Source organism: Diabrotica undecimpunctata, chromosome 10, assembly GCF_040954645.1.
Source record: "Diabrotica undecimpunctata isolate CICGRU chromosome 10, icDiaUnde3, whole genome shotgun sequence".
NCBI lineage: Eukaryota > Metazoa > Arthropoda > Insecta > Coleoptera > Chrysomelidae > Diabrotica > Diabrotica undecimpunctata.
The window spans coordinates 9609295-9632134 of record NC_092812.1 but is presented as its reverse complement, the minus strand read 5'-3'; positions in this window follow the sequence as shown (position 1 = coordinate 9632134).

Below are 22840 nucleotides of genomic sequence, written 5' to 3'. Positions count from 1 at the left end.
GTTTCCGGCAACATCGCTTCTATGGAAGACAAAGTTTCTAACGAGATTTCTTCGCTGGAAACCAAAGTCTCTGCTAATATCTCTTTTGAAATCTCTAAAGTAACTTCTGAGATGTCTGCCCTCGACGATAGAATGTCTTCGTTAAAAAACCAAGTTGCTGCCGATATGTCGGCCTTCGAAGAAAAGATTAAGGAGATGGAAAGGAAGATGGAGGAAACAGGGACAGCAGAGAGAGGAAACAATCCAATTACAGTGGAGACAAAAGAAGAAGAGACGAAATGTAAGTTGGAAACACGGCCGAAATGTGAAGGAAGTGGAGGTTCTGTCCATGTGAAAGTCCCAACTTTCGATGGAAAATCGTCATGGAACAATTACATGAAACAGTTCGAATCAGCCGCAAGAGCGAATGGATGGTCTGAAAAAGAAAGGGCTGTAAACCTGACTATCGCTCTCCGAGGAGATGCCTTAGATGTGCTTCAGACCATAGCCGTAGAGGAGACCGATGATTTCGAACAACTCAAGAAGAGGTTAAATATGCGATATGGCCACGAACATTTGGAGCATGTATATCAGTCGCAGCTTAAAAATCGTAGACAGAAGAAAGAGGAGGCTCTTCAAGAATATGAGGTAGATATTGCCAGATTAGTACGATATGCTTATCCAACAGCTCCCGAAGATATGATGAAAAAATTGGCCGTTCAAACGTTTATTTATGGTCTTCGTGATCATGAAATGCAGAGAACACTACGATTAGCTCGTCACAAGACGCTGGTTGATGTCTTATCCGCCGCCCTCGAATACGAGTCAGCTACGCAGGCCTCTGGAGGGTACAGTAAAGTTAGGATTGTAAAAGAGGAAGGAGATGAAGATAAACTTGACCAGCTCGTTAATATGATTAAGAGTATGACATACAAGAAAACGAAGACCATCAGATGCTGGAATTGTGGCGAAATAGGACACGTACGAAGCTCCTGTAAGCACCCTAGGTACGACGCAAATCAAGAAACTCACCACCAGGAAAACTAGAACGGGTCAGCCTTAGGGGGGCAGCTTCGACCCAGAACTTTTCCAAAGACCCTCTCATATTAATAGCTTCTTTGAAATGTCGTGAAGATAGTGTATATGTAGATGGAGACATAAATGGTAAAAAGCATACGTTGTTGGTGGATACCGGAGCGACCAGAACCATTATACGCCCGACAGTTATAAACAGCCGAAAGAAACTGTTACCAACGAGGTTGCGACTTCGGACCGCTACAGGTGATAATGCCAACATTCATGGAGAAATCCAGGTACAATTGGGAATTGGAGCAGAAAAGTTCGTCCATACAGTTATAGTTGCTGACATCGAAGAGGATGTTATATTAGGAATGGACGTAATGAATATGCATGGATTCCAATTGGATTTTAGGAATAAGGTAATCAAAGTTGGCAACGAGGAGGTATTTCTTCATCCACATAATAACAACACTGTGCAAGCAGCCATTAAAGAAGATACAGTCGTGCCTGCGAGAAGCGAAACGATCATAGTAGCGCGACTACAGGGAATTGTAGACGAAGGGACACCTGTTATGATGGAGCCTTGGAACCACGACGATGAGGTTGGCCGTGGAATCATAATTGGAAAGGAATTGGTGACTTCGGCTAAAGAAATTCCTGTGAGACTTATCAATGTCAACGACTACCCAGTGACCATCAAGAAAGAGACAAAGGTAGGAACTTGTGTACCTGTGACATCCATAATCCGTCAGGCGACAACATCTGATAATTCGAACGACAAATTCGACCAAATGGTTGCAGTTGCAGGACAGTCTCTAAATCAGATGGAGAAAAGGAAATTAAGGGAATTTTTTCGGCAGTACCGTGATATTTTCGTACCGAAAGGAGGAAAGACGGGAAGAACTACCGTTGTTAAGCATAAAATTGATACTGGTAATGCTAAGCCAATTCGTCAAACAGCTCGACGATTACCACAGGCGAAAAGAGAGGAAGCTGAAACGATTGTTCAGGAAATGAAGAAAGACGGGGTGATAGAACCTTCTACGAGCCCATGGGTCTCTCCGGTGGTCCTGGTTAAGAAGAAAGACGGAACGACGAGGTTCTGTGTGGATTACCGTTTGCTGAACAACGTTACCAAGAAAGATAGTTATCCTCTGCCTCGGATCGATGACACATTGGACACATTGGCTGGAAGTAAATTGTTTTCTACTTTGGATTTGAAGTCTGGATACTGGCAGGTAGAAATGGACCCAGTAGATAAAGAAAAGACAGCCTTCACCACAGGATCTGGATTGTGGCAATTCAACGTTATGCCATTTGGACTTTGTAATGCTCCTGCGACATTTGAGAGGCTGATGGAAAATGTGTTGAGAGGGTTATCTTGGAAAACATGCCTGGTTTATTTAGATGACATAATCGTCTTGGGGGAGACATTCGAAGATCATTTGAGGAATTTAGAAAACGTTTTTAATCGACTTAAAGCCGTCCAATTAATGTTAAACCCCAAGAAGTGCCAGCTATTTCAAGGTAAAGTCAATTATCTGGGTCATATAGTCAGTAAAGAAGGAGTGGCTGTGGATAAGGGAAAAATCGATTCCATTAAGGAATGGCCGAAACCAACTGACAAACATCAAGTGAGAAGTTTTCTTGGACTATGTACTTACTACCGGAGGTTTATTAAGAAGTTTGCAGATATCGCTAAGCCATTAACGCGACTTACAGAGGAAGCAAGAGAATACCGCTGGGATACAGACTGCCAAAATGCCTTTGAGATCTTAAAAAAGCATCTAATAACAGCACCAATTTTAGGGTATCCACTGCCAGAAGGAGAGTTCATCTTAGATACGGATGCAAGTAATGTGGGAATTGGAGGAGTGCTGTCTCAGATTCAAGGAGGACAGGAACGAGTCCTCGGATATTTTAGTAAAGTTCTTTCAAAACTTCTATCAATACCTCTATGGCAGAAAGTTTCTAATCCGAACCGACCATGCCGCCCTTAAGTGGTTGATGCAGTTTAAGAATCCAGAGGGTCAGATAGCCAGGTGGATCGAACGACTCCAAGAATACGATTTTAAGGTTGAGCACCGGGCTGGAGTTAGCCACAGAAACGCTGATTCTCTTTCCAGAAGGCCATGCCCAGCAGAGTGTTCCCACTGCAACAAAACGGAATCCAAGGAAGCAGCAGTGCTAAGAACGACGATTGTCAACGACGACTGGACGCCTACTAAGATAAGGGAAGAACAGGAGAGAGATACAGTTATACAGAAAATCCGAAAATGGAAAGAGGAAAACCGTCGACCACCTTGGCAGGAAATATCAAACCTATGCTCAGTAGTTAAGACGTATTGGGCCCAGTGGGACTCATTTATCATCGAAGATGGCAGAAAGTGAAAATGGAGGCAAGTACATATTGGTAGTAATGGATTACTTTACTAAGTGGGTCGAGATTTACGCACTTCCCGACCAGAAGGCCGCCACCGTTACAGATAAGTTGATCCAAGAATATATCAGCCGATTTGGAGTGCCTTTGGAGATACATAGTGACCAAGGCAGGAACTTCGAAAGCGATCTATTCCAAGGAATATGTGATAGACTAGGCATGAAGAAAACAAGAACTACCGCGTATCATCCGCAATCAGATGGTATGGTAGAACGAATGAATAGGACAGTTGGCAAGTATTTGACAAAGATGGTGTCCGATCATCAGCGAGACTGGGACCAATACCTTCCGTTCTTCACAATGGCCTACAGATCTGCTGTTAACGAATCAACAGGCCAGACACCAGCCAAAGTCCTATTCGGACGCGAAATGCGACTACCTTGTGATCTCGAGTTTGGATGTCGACCTGGAGAAGATGTAGCAGGTGAAGATTATGTGATCGAATTACGAAGAAGAATGGACGATGTACATGAGTTGGTCCGTTCCCACCTTCAGATCGCTAGCGACAGAATGAAGAAACGGTACGATACACAAGTCGAAAAGGGTTGCTTTAAGAAGAACGACAAAGTATGGCTGTATAATCCCAAGAAGCGAAAAGGTTGTTCTCCCAAATTGCAGCAGTTTTGGGAAGGTCCATACCTCATTATGGAGAAGATCAACGATGTCATCTACCGAATAAGCAAGATTCCGAAGGGAAAACCGATGATAGTACACCATAACCGGCTGGCGTCTTTCGAAGGTGACCACGACGTAGATGAAGAAGTGGAAGTAAACCAAGTCCAAGACGTGTCTGACCTCACGTTTGAGGAATTCATGGGTGCCTATGGAGGTACCGGTAAAGCAAGACATGGTGTTACCACTGAAGAAAAGCAAGATCTACTCGCGCTCCCCGATGACTACTCGCTGGCCCTTACCATCCCGGCCAGTATCAAAGACGCACCAGGGTTGGCATCCGTCTTTCGAAGGAAGTTTGGTCGAGTTGCAGAACTTCAATGCCAGGTGCCAGCTCCCGGTAAAACCTTGAAACTCCAAGATGCATCACGTTACCTTTTCTACCTGGTAACAAAAGACACTGCCCGTGACCAACCTACCTACCGAGATGTATGGGAAGCCTTACTTCAATTGAGAGAGCACGTACTAGAGTCCGACGTGCAAAAGTTAGCCATGCCAAAGTTGGAGTGCCGCCAATTAGATTGGAGGGTTATCCGAAATATGGTGGAGGAGATCTTTAAAGACACCGAAGTCCAGGTGTTAGTCTGTTGCAATCCGCATAGTTACTGGTGCGGAGAGAAAACCGTCCCTTGTCATTTTTATACAACTGGAAGTTGTAAAAGAGGGTCCAGTTGCCGATACCAGCATACAGTTCCGGTTCCAGTCCCGACAAGGTTCCAGGAGGAACCATCTTTTAAGAGGGGGGCAATGTTACGATAAAAATCCTGGCCTAAAATAACTGTAAATATTATGACTAATTCTGTTATGTTGTAGATTGTGCGAGGCCTGAACGAAAGCTTCCAAAAAAACAACATTTCGAAAGTTCGAGGCGAGCCGATGGGAAATCCAGTTTGCCCTTACCGTTTCGCCGTCGTCTACTCAAGAAGGTTTTAGACTTTTCGAGATAACGGCACTGGCATATATTAACAGGACATTTTGTTTGGAATCGACAGTTAATTCTGAAGACCCGCGGCCGCGATTTTAATTGTTACGCTCGCCTATATAAATATTGTGTATTATTCGTTAAATAAATTGATATAAATTATTGTGCCTTTTAATGAATTAAGATAAGAACAAGACGTTATAAATTTAAGGAATTCACACCAAAATATAAATAATTATAAATACATAAAAGACCTAACATTACACTACTAGATAATATTAGATATAAAAAGTATTTGGTTATTTTAATAAGTTATATACTAGAGAATTTTATAAAAATATATTTATGTGAGGGCATTTTTAAGAAATTATCATATAATAATTGTAAAAAGTTGTATTTTAATAATTATAATGTTGTAAATATATTTAAGTGAGCCATGTGATTAGGCAACCAACTATACAGTTCAGTGACAGACAGATATACATACTCTTGAAAGTGACAGATAGAAATTCATAATTAGGAATATAAAGTGGGGTTATAATAATATGTTAGTTTAAAATGTTTAATTTATATATAGTTACTGATTTAAGTGTATATTCTGATCTGAAAAGCCTAAATGTCAACAAAATTATCAATAGAAAAGTAAGGAATTCTCTAGATCACCGGAGATGGCCTTGTTTGCGAAATGGTTTATTCCAGAAAATTCAGACATGTATTTAATAGAACAAATGGAACATGATTTCTTGCTAGATGATTCTGGAACATGGAAAAAGATATAAATACCCGGTGATTTGAATTCAAGATGTCCATTCAGTTAGTCAATCAGTTATGAGTTACAGTTACTATAATGGCCAGTTTTTTAGTATGAAAGTTAGTTAGAGTCAGTCAATGAGTTATAATTGTTCAATATAGTGAGTTAAATCAAGATTAAGAAACAGTATAAAGAAAATATTATTAAAGATTAAAAATTATGTTATGTATAAATGATGATTGGATAATGGAAGAAGTATTAATTGAATATTAAAATTAAATAATATATTTGGTGATTGGATATTGGTATATAGAAAAGAAGAATAAATATAAATGTTTGCTGGTTTGCTTGGTGGTTTATAAATGCTGGTGAAGTAAAATATCTTAAATTTTTGGAAGCTGATAATTGGAAAAAGTAATTTCACAAAAACAAGGATAACCGAAGCTGCGAAGAAGACATTGAGTGGTGATTATAATCCATACAGTGGAAAACAGTTTATTTAGGCATTCAGTGACAGAAAGGTACAAAAATTTGTTAATATAATTTAGTTAGTGTCATAACAATTTCAATTTTGAAGATAGTTTGTTTAAATTTTACATTGTCTATAGAATTTAATTAGTTTCATAAGAATTTCAATTTAAAGATAGTTTATTTTAAATTTACATTGGCTAGGTTAGATATATATGTGTGTTTCATAATAGATATAATAAAGATAATTTAAAAAAGTACTTACAAACTAATTCCTTGAGAACCGCGATAAAAACCCTATATATTATATTATTAAAAATACTCATTGCTCATCATTCACAAACAATACATCATAACAATATACATATATTTGTTAAAAAGTGTAGGTGATACATCCCTGTTTGAGACCTTGTATTACGGCAATTGTTTCTGTTATTTTATTGCCTAACAGTTTTTCCGTTATATTCACCCATTTCTCTCTAACGTGCATTCTTCTCATTACTTCCCGTAATTGTTTCCAGAGGAACGCTGTCGCGTGCTGTTTACAAGTCGATAAAGGTCATATATGTTTTAGTACTTTTCTCTTTGTTCTGTTCTCTTTTATCTCTGTGATGAATATATTATCTAGACATGATCTGGCTTTTCGAAGTCCAGCTTGTTCTTCGCCATAATGGTCCATGTCTTGTTCTATTTGTTCTTTTATAACTGTGAAAAACATTTTTGCTATTGAAGGCATTATACCGATAAGCACCTAGTTTGTTTGTGTTGGGGTCCATTATTTGTTCATCTGTAGCATTTTCTGATATAATGTTTAAATACTGAATTGTAGAAGTTCTACTTAATGCCTCGTATTTGCGATTTTTTACATCTCATTATTTTCTGGATATTGTCTTTTTGTCGTCTTCCCATGTATATTAATTTCCATAGTATTTATCGGTGGTTACTTGCATATTCTGCTTGTCTGTATACTCTTACATCTTGTTTCATTGTTTTGCTGGCTTTTATTAGCATTGTTAAATTAATAATTAATCTTTGGTTTCTATTAGGTTGGTTCCATGTGTATTCCATGTATGTTTTATGCTGAAATCTTGTGTTAGCTATCGCCAAATCGTATTATCGACATATTTTAATTAGCCGACTTTTATTGTCGTTTCTAATTTCATCTTCTCTGAATTGTCTCACGATATCTTCATATTTCTTTCTATGTGACTGTTTAAATCTTTTTCTTCCTGTGCATTGTCCAATACATATTTTAGTATGTAAAAAAATCTTCCTATTCTCTCACGATCGCATTGTCATTCATTGCATACACTCCTACAATTACTGTTAGTTGTCCAAATATGTTTATCCTAATTTCCATTATTCGTTCATTTATATGCTGCTAATCTTGTATGTATTTTCTCCATCTATTTTTTATTTACTCCATATGTGTGTATATTTTCATTTTATTTAGTTTTGATTCCTTGTATAGTTCACATTCCTATTCTCGTAATCCTTTTTCTTTCCGTCGAAATTATGACGTGTTGAATTTTTCTTCAACTGATGTTCTTTTTTCATTTTTTAGTTTTTTCAAGACTAGTGACATTGTTTGATATTCCTTTTTCATACTGGTAAAGCGGCCAGTAGTTATTGACTTAAATTTATTAACTTGTATAAGGAGTAATTTTAAATTACGTTTTAAACTGTCGATGAAAAGTGGCCATTCGTCTGGTGTGTATTTCGATAAGCTCAATTTTTCCAATACACCTCTGTAGTTCGAGAGGTCAGCAGATATATATTTCTCTCTCTTCCTCTCTTTTAGATAAAATGCAGTACCCGGAAACAGTTAACTCTTTTCTTCTAATCTTAAGTAATCCAAAAATCTCTTTGGATAGGTTTCTAACAAAGTACATAATTTAGTTCTTTTCAGATTTTCTTGAAAATCACTATCTTGGTGGAACAGTCACATAATACTTCCGCAGTATTATGGGGCTGAAAATTTGATTATAAACAAGAAAAACAGCAACAGTAAGATAGTAGCAACAGAGATGGAATGACTGCGAAGATGCTGCAAAGTAACAAAAATGGATAGGAGAAGTAATAACAAAATAAAGCAAAGAACATCAATAGAAACAGACAAACTAAAATATATAGAACAAAAAAGACTAAAGTGGTATGGACACGTAAGAAGAACTAGCGACAGCAGATGGATAAAGAGAATAACCAAATGGAGCCCCATAGGAACGAGGAAAAGAGGACGACCCCGAAGATCCTGGAGGAACTAAGTACACGACGCCATGAGTAAGAGAGGCCTAAACGATGGAGAATTGGACAACAGAGAGAGATGGAAACGGTTGAACGAGAGAAGGCAGTAAATACTGTAGAATCCCTCAGTATATATGAAATGTTCAACTCCTTTCATCCTGGCATGGGTTATGGTTTTAGTAACGCAACACCACCTGGTCCACACTTGTCTACTCGCAGATTTTCCTTCCCCACTATAAAGATGTAAAAATTATGTTTGGTTAGATTGCGTTGGAATAGGATTTGTCAGGTTAACTGACTAGTTGAGCTTCAGCGGGCGAACGAAGTGAGCTAGATTAGCGGACTAGTTAGTTAAGGTGCTGGTATTTTCTTACTAAGTTAGTAGTTAGTTTAGTAGATTAATAGTGTTTAGGTAGTAAATAAAATGGTATTTTGTTAAAAATCATTATTTTACCTCAGGAGTAGAAATTTTTACTCATTCATATTAAAAATAATTTCGGAATTATTACAATCACTAATTTTCATCGAAATAGACTATTATTATTAATGCTTGTATGTTTAATAACAAAACAGTTTTAATAATTTAGGCGTACAGTAAAGATGATTACATATAATATTATTATATAATAATACTTAACCCATCATACTATCGACATATTTGACGAGGAAAAGCTTAGTCCAGAAACATTGAAGTTAAAATTCTGGAAGCGTAAAAAACCACTTAAACTTAACTTCTTACAGCATGTCAAATTATGTTAAAAGTCTCGGCTAATCAAGCTGATTGGAAGTATTAGAGATTTTCCTGTTAAAAAAGATGTCACAACTACGACTAATAGGATACGAAAGGCGATGGAAAAGTTGAACCTTATCGATTTTCCGTCCGTTTTACAAGCCCAAAGTTAAGGCAAAAAGCATTATTGAAATTCACGATCACGATTCAGCTTATCTTAAATCTACTTGCATGTGTAATAGTCCAGTTACGAAAAATGTTCAGAAAAGAAATAAATACTAATATAAAAGAAATTGAAATAATGGATGGTGTATGAACATAAATGTATGTTGTTTTATATATATTTATATATATATATATATATATATATATATATATATATATATATATATATATATATATATATATATATTGTAGACCCCTATCTTCCATTGCACCTTTTACTTCTTGTCTCCACGATCTTCTTGGTCTTCCCTTTTTCCTGCGGTTGGTGGGGACCCACTATAACATTCTCTTTGGCCATCATTGATCATTTATCCTTTCTACATGGCCATACCATTTCAGCCTTTTGCATTCTATAGTTTCTAGGACGTCAATGTCTATGCCCATACGCTCTCTGATTTCAGTATTCCTTACTCTATCTCTTCTAGTGAGTTGGCAACATCTTCTCCAATTATTCATTTCCATTGCTTTTATTTTGGATGCGTCATTTTTATTTATTACCCAAAGCTCTAAACCATATGTAGCAAGCTTTCTGTGATACTTTTGTATATCCTAATTTTTGTGTTTCGGGTGATGTGGTTATTCCAAAGTATACTATTCAGTTGACGTATTGCTGAATTTCCTTGACCAATTCTAGTAGCTATTTCTTTTGTATTCCGACCATTGTTTGTAATGTTTACGAGATATTTATAGCTATCAGTATTTTGAATTTGTTTGCTTCCTAGTTCTAAGTGCTTTCCTTCACCTACCACTACTACGTACTCTGTTTTTCATGGATTAATTGATAAGCCCCACTTAGTATATTCTTCATCTATTTTTCGTAACATGTAGTGGATATCACCTTGATCTTCTGCAAGTATTACTTGGTCATCAGCAAAATGCAAGCTGTACAGTGTATGGTCTCCAATTTTAACACCCATAGGTTCACATTTTCTTTTCCAAATATCCAAAACCCTCTCCAAATAAATCTTAAAGAGTGTAGGTGCAATGAAGCAGCCTTGGCGAAGTCCTTTGGGCACTTTTATCTTTTTTGTCACTTTTTGTCCAATCTTTATTACACTCGTCATATCATCGTACAACTCCCTTACAGCATTAATGTAAATCGGTGGAATATTCTTGTCTTCTAGCACCTGCCATAGCTTGGCTAATGGGGCACTGTCATACGCTTTTTGAAGATCAATAAATACCATGTGTGTCTCCATATTATGTTCCAGCCGCTTTTCTATTATTTGTTTTAGGCAGAACACATTGTCTATACAAGAACGACCAGTACGAAAGCCACTCTGATCTTCAGCGTCTTCCCAGCAATCTTCAATTCGGCTTTTAATTATCTTCCCGTAGACTCTACAGATTGAGTTAGTTACACTAAGCCCTCGGTACTTCTTACAATCTTTTCTGTCGCCTTTATTTTTGTATAGATTGCTGATATATGCAGTTTTCCATTCTGGGGGTAGCTCTTCTCCTCTCAAGAATAAATTAAAAGTATAAGCCAATAGCTGAAATAGTTTGTCAGGGCCATATTTAATCAGTTCAATGGGTACTCCCCCCGGTCCTGGAGCCTTTCCATTTTTCATAGCGTTGGCGTGTTTTTTAATTTCTTCTGGTGTTATTTCAGTTTCTTCGCAGGAGAAAATATCATATTTTTGGTAGCCAATATCTTGGAATTCTGTTCGATCTTTTGTCAGCATTTGTTCATAATATTCGACCCATAATTCTGGGGCTATTAGAGTTAACCTACTGCATTCTTTTTTATATGTTCTACTACCTCTAATTGTTTTCCAGGCTTCTTTACTTCTTGCTGTACCCATAAAATTTTCTACGTTATCGCAAGCTTTATTCCACATCTCATTTTTGGCTTTATTTACCTCTTTTTTTACTTCTTTGTTTAAGCTGTTGTACTGTTGTCGATAGTAAGGGTCCTTTGTTGCTAGCCATTTGTTATACATATTCTCCTTCTTACCCACAAGATCTTCTATTTCTTTATTCCACCATTCATTTCTATTTTTTATGCTATCCACTTCTCCAATAGCTTCCATTGCAGCTTCGTCAAGAGCTTTCATAATTTCATTGTACGTATTAATTGGTGAGGAGTAACAAACATCGTGCAATTTCAGATTCAACCTCATTCGATACAGAAACTGGGTAGACTCATTTTCAAAACCTTGTAGATTATATCTCTTTGTTGAAATGTCTTGCAGTATCATTGAACTTTCGTTTTCATTTTGTCGTTGGCTTCCTTTAAATGTAAATAGTAGTGACGCTTTAAGTAAATGGTGATCAGATCCACATTCTGCTCCTCGATGGACTGGTTACTAATGTTATTAACCTGTTGTTTTATACAGCCTCTAAATTTTTTAGTAGTTAATTATTAATATCTTTGTTTTCTTTTTTTTGCTTATTAGCTTTGGCTTGTAACCTTTAGCCACGTAATTACATATGAATATTAGTATTCATTCATACAGGATTGTACAAGGGTGACACTTTTAACGCTCAGAGATTCATCAGAGCGGCTTTATTTTAACAAACAAGACATAAACCACAGTTAGGTAGGTGGACAACATATACGGTAAACATACAAAGGAAATGTGTATGCATACGATCAATTTTACACTCATACCTTTTATTTAATTTTAACAAGAAATATCATAATGATTTTAAAATTTTTTATATTGTCTTCACTTAATAGAAGATTTACGTTTAATGGTGTACTTAAACCCTCTTTTATCAATTCTTTTAGCAGCGACGTGCTTGTATTACGATGTAGTGGGCAGTTGAAAAATATGTGATTTAAATCAGCTATACTAGTTCCACACTCACCTCGGTCTATAGGGAGAACTCCTATTTTGTGTAGATGTTTCGAAAAACATCCATGATCTACTTTTAATCTTAAGACAGTTGACACTGTGTTTCTGCTTAGTGTAACATCTTTGTAAAATTGTTTTACAGCTACTGTTGGTTGTAATTTGTATAAATTAGTGCCTGTACTTTCACCAAACTGAATCCATCGTCTGTCCCATTTAAATTTAATATGTTGTTTGATATAGGCAAGTAGGATATATGTGTTGAATTCTTCTATCACCATATTAGGGAGCTGTAATGGATTTTTAGCTATAGAATCAGCAATAGTATTGCCAAAAATATCTGAGTGTCTCTTAACCCATACAAATTTAAATATATGGATCTGATAGTTTTAGTAACTGTTGAAAAATTTCTAATATAAATATATTGCTATTAATTGTGAATTTAAAGTTTTGTAAGGAGTGTAATACTGACAGTGAATCACTGCATATGACAATTTTGTTCCACTGGTTTTCACAGCACAATTCAAGGGCTTTGTATATAGCACATGCTTCAGCAGAAAATATACTGGATTGATTATTTAAAATAAATGATCTTTTTATCTTTATTTTTGGTACAAAGTAAGCACTGGTTGTACATGTTGGTGATTTTGACCCGTCTGTATAGATCACAATATAGTCTGAATAGCCACTTAAGATTTTTGTGTGAATAGTGTAACAAAATTTGTTTTGTTATTTAGGAATAATAATATTTGTAACTAAAACACTTTTGTTAGATGTGGTATATCCAACGATTCCCAGATAAGATTACAAGGGGAATTTATTAACTTGGTTCGTTGCAAGTTATAATTGCTCTTGCAAGTTGTGAAGAGTTTTTTTAATGAAGTATGTGGATGTTCAATCAGCTGTATTTAATTTTATTTGCATTATTTTTGCATTATAAGTACCACGATGATGTTGGTTTAGGAAATATTTGCTTGCCAGATATTCTCTGCGCAATGAGAGTGGTTTTTCAGATGCTAGAACTAGGGTGGCTTCATTTGTAGTGCTTTTCATCAATCCTAACACAATTATTAGAGCTTTAAATTGGATTATATCAAGTTTACGTAAATTGGTTATGCTAGCTGACCCATATACCAAACAGCAGTAATCTATAATAGATCTTATACAGGCTCGATAAAAATTAAATGCGTTTTGATCAGTTTTGTTCAGTAGTGCTTTCACTGTAGGTTTTCTTATGTGAGTAGATGACAATATCATCAGCATATTGTAGGCAAACAATATTGGGAAACCATAATTTGTGCAAATCGTATGTGTACAAATTAAAAAGGAGTGGACTTAGCTCCCTGTGGAATACTCTTATCGATACACTTCTGTCTTTGTATAGATTTGATAGTAAATATGCTATCGATTCTGGAATGCCAAGAAACACAAGTTTATCACAGAGTATATTTAAATCAATATTGTCATATACACTTTTTATGTCGATGAACAATGTACCTGTTGTCATGGAATTAGATAAACCAAGCCTTGTTTATATCCATATTGTGTTGCTGGTAGAATATTATGCCACCTTAACCAAATTTTCATTCTCAATTTTAGAATTATTTCAAATGTTTTAAAAATGCGTGACAATAATGTTATTGATCTATATGATTTCCGGATTATCTTTATCTTTTTCCGGTTTTAGAATTAATATAATAAAGCAATATTTAAATTTGTAAGGAGGTATTATAGTTTGCAAAATACAGTTATAAATATTAAGTAGTAGTCTTTTAGCCATTATACCCATTTTTTGTAACATAATATAAGAAATCTGATCTGGACCTGGAGCTGTGTTTTTGGATATCTTGATAGCATATTCCAGTTCGGATGATGTTATTTCTTTTAATAAATAATGTTCTTCTGAATGTAAACCCATGTGAGGTATATGTTTGTCAACAAATGGTGGGCATAACTTCTGAAGAATATCTTCTGCAACTGAGGAAGGAGCATGTTTGATGTTTGTGTTTTTGTTATTTAATTTGTTAGCCATCTTCCATATTTGAGTTGATGGGCAACTAGAGTTAAGACTGGAGCAAAATTTAATCCATGTTGTTTTGGCTTTGTGTTTAAACATTTTTTTAGTTGTAGCTTCTATCTTTTTATATTTAAGAATGTTATTCAGTGTAGATGCGGTTTTGTATTTTTTAAGAGTATTTTTCGTAAGCTGTAGCTTACGAAATATATATATATATATATATATATATATATATATATATATATATATATATATATATATATACTAGTTAGTTTTGACATTGTTTCTTTATTCACCAACATTCCCATCGATGAAACCATTTCCATCTTGGACTCTTAACATCAAATTCCCCAAGACACATTATCTCTTATAAAACACTGCATGTCTAATACATATTTCACGTTCCAAAATCATTTCTATCGTCAAATCAAAGGTGCACCAATGGGATCGCCCCTCTCTCCCGTAATAGCAGACATCTACATGGAACATTTCGAAACAGTAGCCTTGTCCTCGTCAAATCTCAAACCCACCTGCTGGTTACGGTACGTTGATGACACCTTTGTCATTTGGCCCCATGGTAAAGACACATTAGATCTCTTCCTCTCCCACCTGAATGGAATACATCCCAGCATTCAATTCACGATGGAAGTTGAGTCTGAAGCGTCTTTGCCATTCCTTGATGTTCTTATTCAGAAAAATCCACCTCACAGTTTTTCCTATTCCGTGTACCGGAAACCCACTCATACAAACCGCTATCTCAATGCCCAGTCACATTATCACCCCGCGCAACTTAATTCAGTCATCAACACTCTTATTTCCCGTTCCATAAGACTTAGCGACAACAATCACAGGTCATCCGAAATCAATTCAATAAGACAAACACTCCTACAAAACGGCTACCACAAAACCCAGATCAATAGAAGCATTCAAAAACTTCTAAACCCCATTCCTTCCAAAAAAGAAACCTTGCCGCCGGATCAACCCAAAATCTTTCTACCTTTCATTAAAGGTGTCACTGACAAGATCAGTAGAACTCTTATCCCTCTTAATATCAAAACCATCTTCACCACTCACTCCAAATTGTCCAATCTCGTCAGATCCGTAAAAGACCAAATCCCCAATGAAGACCATGGTGTCTACGAGATACCTTGTTCCAGTTGCCCACGTACATACGTAGGACAGACAAACCGACGAATTCATAACCGTATTTACGAACATTCTCTATCAGTCAAACATTCCGATACCACTTCAGCCCTAGCCCAACATCATATTCAGACAGGCCACAAAATAGATTTCGAAAAAGCAAAAACCATCGCTCCCATCCGCTCATTAAAAGCGAGAATCATTCGTGAAGCTATCGAAATCGAAAAACGGCCTAACAGCTTGAACACGCGCGATGACGCGAAACGATTGCCGGCAACATGGCGACCCCTGCTTCAGCGACCCCCGCCCACACCGCTCAGGCCACGTCAGTTCAGACCACGTCAGCGCATACAGTTCCCGCGCATACAGCGAGTATAAAAGCAGCCACACAGGGTAAGATCGGTTGTCACTCGACACTGAGGAGTAGGCAGATTGAGACCTCGGTGCCGAGAGACAGTTCTTGCAATATAGAACACGATACTGGTACGTCTCGAGTGAGGGGAGTAGGCAGATTGAGACCCCAAACTCGAACCGAACCGTATCACTCTTGATAATGGCTCCAAAATGGGTACTGAAACGTCGAGTTTTAAATTCTCAACGCGGTTCTTCCCGAGAACTCAGTAATTTTCATATATATATATATATATATATATATATATATATATATATATATATATATATATATATATATACATCATACTATCATTTTCGCATCGATACATTATGCTTTTACCATCAATTTAGCATCGTCTTGCAAAGTAGCATCTGTATATCGACGCTACTTTACAAGACCTTAATAACTTTTTTCCTGTACTTGTTACAAGAATTTTAACCATCTCATTGATTAGAGTGTTGATACCGTGTTGATATTTTAAAATATCCGCTTTCTCTTTTTATCCCTTACTGAGTTATACAAGTTTATTCCAGAAAATGTTTGAGTCTAAAATGATGGTACAGTGAAAATATTATATATATTTAGTTCAGGGTTTTACCGTTTACTCGCTGCTATTATATACATGAAAATGTATATCCCACTTTCATTATCAATCATTTTAGCATCAGAAATTTGGCATCGCTGTTGAATATAATATTACCCACAATGAAATAGTAAATTTAAGAATATATATATATATTCTTTCCATCCACAAATCATTCTGGCATCATGGTTGGTTAAAAGTAACGGGTTATGATATATTGCAACTACCTATTGTATCTTCGCTCCAATTGGTCCAGTCGCGACGTACAGCCCCTCAAATGATAGGATTTAACCAATAAAATACAATAAGACAGAAAAATCAAATATAGCAGCATGTCAAAAAGGCCTTAATTATATATCTTCGTTTCTTTAAGTCCAATCGTGACGTACAGTATCTCAAATGACAGGATTTAACGAATTGAAAAAAATGAAATAAAAAAATTAAATACAGCAACATGTCAAAAAGGCCGTAGTCACGTATCTTCGGTCCTATTAGTCCAATCGTGACGTATAGTACCTCTAATGATAGGATTTAACATAGAGAATACAATGGGATACAAAAATCAAATACAGAACAATGTCAAAAGGGCCTTAGTTGTGTATCTTTAGTTCTATTAGTCCAATCATGACGTGCAGTACCTCAAATGAAAGGATTTAACAAATAAAATACAATGAGGTATAAAAATTAAATAAAGTAGTATGTCAAAATGGCCTTAGTTATGTATCTTCGGTCCTATTAGTCCAATCGTGACGTACGATACCTCAAATGATAGAATTTAACTAATAGAATACAATGAGATAGAAATCAAATACAGCAAAATGTTAAAAGGGCCTTAGTTACGTATCTTCGTTTTTAGTAGCCCAATCGTGACGTACAGTACCTCAAATGATAGGATTTAACCAATCGAATACAATAAGATAGAAAAATAAAATACATCAGCTTATCAAAAGGGCCTTAGTTATGTATCTGCGGTCCTATTAGTCCAATCGTGACGTTTCGTACCTCAAATGATAGAATTAAACTAATAGAATACAATGAGATACAAAAACTAAATAGAGTAGCCTGGCAAAAGGGCCTTAGTTATGTATCTTCGATCCTATTAGTCCAATCGTGACGTACAGTACCCCAAATGGTAACATTTAACCAATAGAATACTACGACGTAGAAATCAAATACATCAACACCTCAAAAGGACCTTAGGTATATATCTTTGCTCCTATATATGTTATGTCAAAAGAGCCTTAGTTGCGTATCTCCGGTCCTATAGGTCTAATCAGGATATATGGAGCCTAAAATGATAGGATTTAACGAAGATAATACGATAGTGGAGAGAAATTCAACATGGCTGCATCTAATAACACCTTAAACTGGCAGCAATAAAACGAATTTACGCACAGAGGTATGTGGCATATTACGTGACAGGATTTAGCGAATACCATACGATTACGTCATACATCTCTTTGCATACGTCCACTTTTAGTTAACTACTTAGTATGTATTCAGTACCTAGCTTTACGGTGTTGAGGCATGGACTCTTAAACAGAAGAATGTTACAAATCTTGAAAGCTTTGAGATGTGGTGCTACTGCCGTATACTAAAAATAAGTTGAGTGGATAAAATTACAAATGAAGGGGTAATACATAGAATACATAACGATCCAGAAGTTATACTGAATATAAAAAAAAAAAAAACTTAAACACTTTGGCCACCTGATGAGTTAGTGATGAGTGAATTATTCAAAACAGCAGTAAATAAAATTAGAATCGCCCTAATGATATCCAATCTCCGATAGGAGAGGCACTCAAAGAAGAAAATATGAAAGACTCGAAAAATCTCCAACGTTCACTGTTAAACATATTCCTCCCGTTCACTGCACACATTTACTGCTCCTTGACGCTGTGACGAGAATGAGATAGGATTTAACAAATAAAATGACAGAAAACTAAACAAGACAGTGTGTCAAACGTGGAATGCGTCGTAGAACGTGAAATAGCGTAAAATTATATGATGGCCATAGACGTTTCTTTAATACCCAGCAAACGACTCGCTTTGTAAAGTTACATAGGCGGGATCTGTGCGAGAAAAAGTCGATCATTCGTTTTATAATCCAAAGGGGACCATAAAATATTCAACGTTAAAATGTGACATAATGTAACGCTATGACAAATCTTTTTTCTCCCGCACGGGTGCATGCCTGTGTACCTATACGAGGGGAGTCGTGCATAACCTTTAAGTTGATCGTAATACATAACTGCAACAACAAGTATGTTGACGGTTTGGGTTAGTATATACAGTGCATTCCGTACGTTTTTTAAACATGATTAGGAAATTGTTGACTGGAGGCTATTAAAGAAGTTCTTAAAATTTATGCGGGTCACCCCCTTTTCTGTAAACGGAGTGAATATTGTTATCCGTTTAATTTTTTCCCCAGTTGAATAATTCCTGCTGGTATTTGGTCTAAGCTTACTTCTTTTCCCCATTTAAGCTGTTTCATAGCTAATTCTACTTCCTCTTCATAGTACCCTGTTCACCTGGCAATTTCGGACTATTTCATCTCTTATAACATAAAACAGTTGTTTCAGATATCTTTATCGCGTTTCCTTTTTTTATGGATGAATATGCTGCCGTTTTCATCTTTTACTATTTCATATGGAGCTACACGATTAACAATTCCAAATCAAGAAAACACAAGTAACACTCCGAATTATATTATACAACTAATAGTCGAAAAATGAAGAGCAAGAGTTAGATGACCAAGAAGCCGAAATCTTAATGACGAACACAAATATAATCGACTAATCAGACAATTAACATCAGCGCTACATGACGCACGCAATGCCACATTTGAACACTACATTAGTACATTGTCTAAAGAAGATCATTCAGTATGGATACCAACAAAAACACTTAAAGAGACCTGAACAACACAACCCACAAATTAAGAAAGATGACATTAGTTGAGGAAGATCAGACCAGGAAAAAATGTCAACATTTTCAGAATACCAGATAATAATAATCAAGCAATAGAACACTGAAAACTTTTGTTTTTAACTGTACGCCCGTCGTGAATGACATACCATTTCTTAAATAACACTTAATATTGCACTTTTTTAGTGTATTTATTTCATGTTTCAAGATAATTCTTTTAGGAATATATTTATTTATAACATACGGTCTTATGGTCTTATTACGGCTTTCATATTATACGACATAAATGTATCTTGTACCGCACTGCTAATTAAGAATTACGTTTGTAATGCGATAAGAGGTCCAGATATACGAGACACCAGTGACTCATGCCGCACTGATAAAAAGCCGACAGGAATCTGCATTTCTATAAAAAAAATAGATTCATTTGTTTTGTGTATTAATTTAGTTTAGGTCGAACAAGAGTTGCAGTAGAAGATTTTTCTAAATATAGAGTGTAAACCATATTTCCAATGATTTATGAAAGAGAACCAGTTTATAATATTCCGGACGACGTAATAACACCTTATTTTAGAATATTGGTCGATGAATTGAAATCATTGTTCAAGAAACGATTATAACTTGGTGAAAAAGAGTGTTGATTTTAGTGATCAAGTGGCTTCTTACCAAAGCCCAATACGCAAAATTCTGAAGTGGTACCGGAAAGTGGCAATGGAATTAATATTTAATACCGCAGTAGTCAATGCTTAGTTGCTAAATAATAGAAAACGTAAAAAAAGCGACAACCTATCCTTGAGTTCAGACTGGAGTTCGCGAAGGCATTTACAAATAAAGAAATGTTGTAACCTCATGACCAGTTACACCCAAAAATACCATCTAAGGCAAAGCGATGTAGATAATACAAAAAGAAGAAAGTGTACACGATGTTACAAAGTTTTAAGAAGAAGCATGACTAGTAGAAAGGCCGATAGAAAAGTTAAAAAAGTTAAAACATACTCTGAAGAATGTGATGGCAAAACTGAAATATATCTAGTGTGCTCCAATGAAGCACATTTAAAAACAATTTTACTTATACAGGAACTATTATTGAGTAAAAACGTATTGTGCCTCAAGTGGCCTTATAGTATTGGAAGTCGTAAGTTGATAGTTTCCAGTAGAACGTTTTTATTGTTAATTACCTCCGTAAAAGTGAGTTAGAGTATTTATAAAGAAATAGATGTAAATAATATGCCTCCGACATCTAAAAAAGGTAGATGTGAACATAAACGTAGATTGACCACTGCTGAATTACAATCATTGTTAGAAGCATCGGGCGAGGACGATGTAGATTAAATGAATGGTGGAAGTGACTGACGAAATACAACACAAACAGAATTTAAGACTTTTCTCGAGCTTATGTTCCATATGGGGACAATTAAAATGAACCATCTGCATGACTACTGGAAAAGTATAGGTAACTTCTCTAATAGTGTTGACTTGACTAGACAATTGTTCATAGCCCATATGAAGAAATAACCGAATCCTCACTTGTCAAAGAAACTAAAAAAACGTTAAGTGGTCTAAAAACTAAAAAGTCCCCTATTCAAACTGGTTTTTAATAAAAAATTTAATGATATGTTAAAAGTTTTTTTAATATACCCTAAAACTGAAAGCGCAAAGAATCGATTGCAAGTTACAAAATACTTATAGAGTCATACGAGTTTGGACAAGTACAGTTATTTAAATAATCGTTTTCTGTGATAAACAAATTGAATAAATTGTAAAATATTTTTTGATCTGCTTGATATTTAGCACACTTTAATAACTCATCAATTGCCATGATTTCAAGTAGCTATATTATCTGTCGTTAGTCAAAAAACAAAGTTATTAACATTTATAAATTACTACAAACATATAATATCTTAGAGTTTATGGTTTTTTGGAATTATCTCAATTATTTATGTATTTAAATTTGGTATTTCTCTACATAGAAAACTGTTTATGGTCTACAACTTTTATTTAAATTATTTTTCTTTAGAATTTATACAAAACGTTTTATAAGCAAAATTTTTTTTGCCTTTTAAGATTGTTTAAAAAAACAAAGCAAAATCAACTGTACGTCTTTACGAATTTGTCGTCGGCTACCCCGCATACTATTTAAAATTTAAATTTCTGTAAGATTTTTTAAAACTATTTAGCGAGGTTCCGTTAACTACTTTCTTATGGCATGGTCAAAGTCAAATATTATTTTTTTATGTGATTATGCCACAATTATTGGTCGATATTGAGATGAAAATTACATTTTTAATTAACTAATATTTAACGATACGATTTCCAATATTTAACCTTGTTTATTGTACAAATGATGTAAAAATGTGTATACACATTTTGTATAAAAAACGTTTTTTGAGAACGATTTCCTGAATTGAAATCAAAATGTTAAACATTAAATAATTAAAAATGTGATTCTCATCCCAATCACAACCAATATTTTTGACCTAATCCCATAAAAATCTAATATTTATCTTAAACTATTCACTGATAGCTTCGATTAAACTGCTTGGAAATTGAAATATGTAAAATATTCCTCTACACAACTCTCTGGGAAAAAATATCTAAACTGAATAATTATAACAACTGAACGTTGATATAAAAAAACTAGTTGGTTGACCCCAGCCGGTCGGCAGGTAGTTTCAATGTCTTCATTTGAACCCAAACCGATCGATATTTTTATGTTTTCGAATATTATTTCAGTATTAACACTGGCAACATCTATTGGCTTTAAAATGATACCAAATACAGTAATTTTACCTCCAAATGTTAAAATGATGGTTTGATGTAAAAAATTTAATTTATAAAAAAATCGGATTATTGAAAAACCGACAACGGTGCCAAGCCTACAAAGGTGCACTAAACAAACATACACGACTTATAAATAGAAAATTATAGCATTTCTTGGTGATGCTAAATTACTGCAACGTGAAAAGAGCTCTTAATGATAGCGGGATGTATATATATATACTACTTTATATATATACTATACTATATATATATATATATATATATATATATATATATATATATATATAATAAGCTAAAAAACTACTTAGATTTGAATGATATACCAATAAAAAATATAATATCTTGTTCTGAAGATGATGCTCGTAATACGGTGAGCAAGAAAAATGGCTGATTAAAATTGATGAAAAATACGAATCCAGAAATGATTCTTGTGCATTGTGTTATTCATAGTTAAAACTTGGTATCTAAAAAGATCTCGTCTGTTCTAAATGAAGTACTACTTTCAGTAATACAGTATGTTGATGCTATTAAGTGTCTCTTTAAGCCATTTTGTGAAGAACAAAATGAAGACCACGTGAGACTTTTACTTCATACTGAACTAAGATGACTATCTAAAGGGAACTGCTTAAAAATATTTATGGAACTTTTTAATACATCTAGTGTTTTTTTAAGGGACAAACCTGAAACGAAGTACCTCTTAATAGTCGATGTTAAAGCATGTGTAAGGAATTTAGCCGATATATTT